We start from the raw sequence: 4844 nt of genomic DNA, 5'->3' as shown, positions 1-4844 counted from the left end.
TCTTTGTCTAAATATGATTTGTCCTTTATTATCTACTTCCTGGTTTCGCTGTTTGGTTTTGTTCTTTAATGGAGATGATGAGAGCATCCAGCCTCACGTTTTCTAAACTCGTAAGCTTTGGAAGTTTTTGATTCTTCCTGGTGGTGGAAGTTTCTTGGGCAAAAGCTAAATCTGCGTAGATAAGAGGTTTTTCATAACAATTTCAAATCACAAGAAGAAAATGGAGTATTACCAGACTAAGTGGTTCGATCACAGAAAAAGAGCTACGATACTGCATAAGATTAAAAAACATGGAAAAAATTTTAAATGATAAAAGATATGGAAATGCCTTGAACTCTTTAGTAATGAGACAGTGTGAGGTAGTCTCAGGTCACACGTTTAATTCTGCTTATGAGCTTTGTTTGCTTTCTTGCCCTTTGTCCCCCAACCCATCCTTCACTTCCAGCCTCAGTCCCTAACCCAGCCATCCACCTTGGATTGCATGTTTTTGTTCAGAGGTCAGTTGGGTAGATGACCCAGGACCTAGCTATTAATAACAATTACAGGGAAGGGGGGAAAAGAGGACAAGAAAAACTGCCCTTGTTGAAGGCAGCATCTCGAAATAACACAGGGAGACAATATGAGCTTCTCCAGGGACTTGAAAGATGTAAGCATGGAATAGCATGGAACCAAGAGTGGCCTGGGTCCCCATAAATCTAGTTGGTTCAAAGTCTTTAGCTAAAACTCTCACACATGAGTTCCATAAACATCCAAAGATATTCCATGTAGGACTTCAAAACTCAGCTTTCTGTACAGCTGAGTCACTTCATATGAAAACTGCATCCTTGTGGCTTTTTAAAAAATGGCTTTAGCAATCTTTGGGGTATAGTTCCTTGGAAATAATTCTCAGAAGCACCAACCAAGGGGAAAACCAGAGGGGCTGGCATGAATGAACAAATGAAAGAGCATTGACATAATAGGAGAGCCTTAGAAAAAAGATTTAAAAAGAATTACCAAAAATGTAACTCATTCTTGTCAGTAAGCAGTAAAGGAAATAAAAGTACTTTCCTAATCCGTGGTGTTGAGTAACTTCTAGGCTTAATATCTAAATCAGGCTTGTGAGAAACTTGTTTCTCAACATCGACTGGCACAGAAAAAAAAAAAGAAAGAAAGGAAGAAAGAAAGAAAGAAAGAAAGAAAAAGAAAAAACAGCTAAGGTTCTGCTGACCTTGGCAGTATTTTATAGATTGTACAGTAATATTTCCCTCTAGTGAATTGTTCTTTTCCAGTGGCTTTAATTTGTTAAACCAAAAAGAAAAAAACTTTGTCTTCAGCCGTGGGCATGTATGCCTTCCTTTTCTCCTCTGACTTCTTGCTTCAGCAAACATTTATTCTAAGCATTCTGTGAACATTCCTTTCTATTGATTAATGATCATGATTAATGCCTCTTTAAATACTAAAAGGTGATTTTCAAACTTTGAGTAAGACTTTAATTGCGTCTCTCTCACTTCTATTAATCTTTTCTAGGAATAGTTGCTTGGAAGATTCTGGTCTTTTAGAAAATGTGCCTCAAATGCAAATTTAGAAATAACCCAGGGAAGTATTTTTTATTAAAAGGAATTTAAAAAAAAAAAAAAAGCCTCATTTCCTTAAGACTCCTGAAACTCTGAGAGCTTCACATTCTCTTTTGGATGGATTATTTTGATATTAGTATTCTGTTTTAAATCTGTCAGTTTTTACTGATGTCAGTCTTTCATTGACTACACATTTTTGAGTACCAACTATGTGCCTGGCACTTTCCTAGACTTGGAACAGAATCACGGCTAGAAAAATCTTTGTCCTGGAGAGTTTACAATCTAGTAGAGGGAGACAGTCACCATGCAAGATGTCTGGGTGTGATTGCTATGGACATTAACTGAGCCATAGATGCCGGGTCAGTGGTAAACATTCCAACATGCAGCCAGGTACACCAAGGCAATAGCCACATGTGTTCCACCACATTTCTAAAGCTACGATAAAGATGGTGCAAAAGGAATTTTCAAGAGTGTCCTAACAGCTGGCGTCCGTGTATGGGGATCGTATAAGAGCAATGTGAATGACGGTTGCCAGTCATCATTCTAGTGTTTATACAATACCTCAGATTTCTGTGGCTGCTTAGATGTCCGTTGGGGGAAAACATCCTTCCCATACTGAACATGAACGATCCTTAATCTGCTTGTTATAAAATGTGCGGAAATTTGTACTTTCCTTCTGTAAAGTCTTCATTTGTTAAACATACTGGAAAAGTAAAAAGGAAATAAAGTTTGAAATAAATGAAATGAAAGTCATAAATGAAATAAAATGAAGTGACCTTTCAAGGGATTACAGAATTAACTCGGGGAATTTATAATAGCACTCTGGGTGAAGATGAAGAACCCATTATTCACCTAATGTTGAAAATATGTGTTTGGTGGGAGTTTAAAAAATCTTTTTAACAGTATTGACTAACAGTGAATTCTAAAACTCTTTGTCTCTGACCCCCTTGGGAACACAGGAAACAAATTCCAGGGAACCCAAAAATGAAAACTCAGGATTGGCAAAGCCAATTCACTATTTGGGATTTTTTTTTTTTTTTCAGATTTTCTTTTGAAGGGAATCATTAATGCCTTTCTTCCATGAATAGTGAAATACTGACAGTGGGCCTTTATTTTAAAACAAATTTTTAAAAGGAATTCCACAGTGGAAATGAAAACTAGGTCAGTGTATGGTCAACCCTGTCAAAGTAATAGTTACCGCTGAAATTGTACATATTCTAAATGGTTTATATAATTACTCATTCCCCATCACAAATATACTCAATAAGTTAAGTACCATCAAGTTCCTCTTTTTCAGATAAGGAACCAGATATTTTCTTCAGGATCACATGGAAAACCCAAGATTAGAACTCAGGGAGGGCAGTCTGGTCCTGCAGTTCCACGCTATTCACCATACTATCTTGCCTTAGACAAAAATTTCATGTGTATAGTGTGTGTCCCAAGTGCATGAAAACTGAACATGGCCATGCATCTGCTTGCTGAGCTACAGTGTGAATACATCCACCCTGATCTCCCCAGGTCTGTACCCATACTAGTCTTTTCCATAATCCTAGCTACTTCCCAACTCTCCTCACACTCTTGTTCCCTCTTTCACTTCTGCCTTTATTTCTATGCAAGTTTTCCCTGCTTCTTGGGTGGTGAGAGCATTTCCAGGAGACAATGAAAGGACCTGTCCGAGTCGGCTGAGGTTGTCATAACAAAATACCACAGACTGGGTGGCCTACGTATATTTATTTGTCACAGTTCTGGAAAATGGAAGTCCAAGATCAAGGTTCCAGCCCATTGTGTTCCTGGTGAGACCTCTCTTCCTGGATTATAAATGGCCACCTGCTCACTGTGTGCTCACATGGCCTTTCCTTGGTGCATGTAGAGATCGAGAGAGAGAGAGAGAGAGAATCTTCCTCTTCTTAAAAAGCCACCAATCCTATTGGATTAGGACTCCAACAATTATGACTTCCTTTAAACTTAATTACCTCCTAAAAGACTTATCTCCAAATATAGTCACTTTGGGGCCTAGGGCATCAATGTATGAATTTGGGGGACACAATTCAGTCCATAGCAGGACCCACAGTTGGCTGACACATAAGGCCTTTCAAAATCCCAGGAAGCCAATTAGAGGAGGAAGCTACTCTTATTCACTTTGGTTTCCCAAGAGTACATCCCCAGTAAATTGCTGTTTAAGGATGTCGAAGAGTAGCTAGAACTTACTTTCCTTCACCAGGAGCTGACATAGTTCTAGAGAACAGAGATGGACAGAGAAAACTTGACCCAATTCGAATAATGCAGTGACTTCCATTTGACTGATCATCACCAAGGTGATTTAGCTAACCGTAAAAGAGCTGGGAGAGAAAATGCTACATTCACCTGTTATCGGGATCTTGTGGTAGGGTTTCCTGTTTTTTAAGTGCCATTGTACCCTTCTGGAAAAGATATTTGTCATACTCCTCTTGTTTGCGTAGGTCCCAACTTTCTCAGGCTCTGCCCTTTCTCCATTCGCGGTCCAACTGGACTAATCATTTCTAATCATTTGCTCATTTTTCTTCTAACATATCCTGTGGCAAGAAAGCCAAACGCAATCAGGCAATATGACATTTATAAATCGTGTTAACATCCTCAAAAAGTCTCAAAAGATCTGGACTTCCTTGGCCACTTTGTGTCCAGATTTTCCCCAATCTGTGAGTGTGGACCTCTTTCTCTGACAGCCATACATCCAGAGTGTCTTGGAATGCCCTTGACTCTTAGCTCTGCAAGGAAGGGACTGTATTTTATTTACCAATGTATATCCATCATTTGTAACAGTAGATAGCAGGTTAATTAATTAATTAATTCACAACTTGAAGTACCAAATGAAAGGGTGCTCTTTGGGTTGCTAAGGTCTGACTCAAATGATTTCTAACAGTCTGAATTAAGCAGAGTTCTTAGGATTGTCTCAGCCCTGAAGAAGCTTGCTGGATCTGGAATTACCCTAATAGGACAAGATTACACAGGAAGTCTTTGTGTGTCTGTGGCCATCTGGAATATACTCACCCCACCTTTACCCACTCCCCACATTTTCCCCTGCTCCACTGCACACATCTCTACCGCCAGGAAAATATCAATGTATGAGAATGTTACAGAACATTCTCATTTCATTTAGTTATAATGCACAGCTCATGTATTATAATAATATTATTGCAATATAATATGATATTATTACTCAAGAATCTTCCCAATATTCCAGCCTTCTACATAAATAGTGTAGAAGTGGAGTATGTGACAAATTGCTGGGGAGGGAGACTTATTCATTCCTTA

Source organism: Felis catus, chromosome C1 (genome assembly GCF_018350175.1).
Source record: "Felis catus isolate Fca126 chromosome C1, F.catus_Fca126_mat1.0, whole genome shotgun sequence".
Taxonomy (NCBI): Eukaryota; Metazoa; Chordata; class Mammalia; order Carnivora; family Felidae; genus Felis; species Felis catus.
This window is presented reverse-complemented; position numbering follows the sequence as displayed.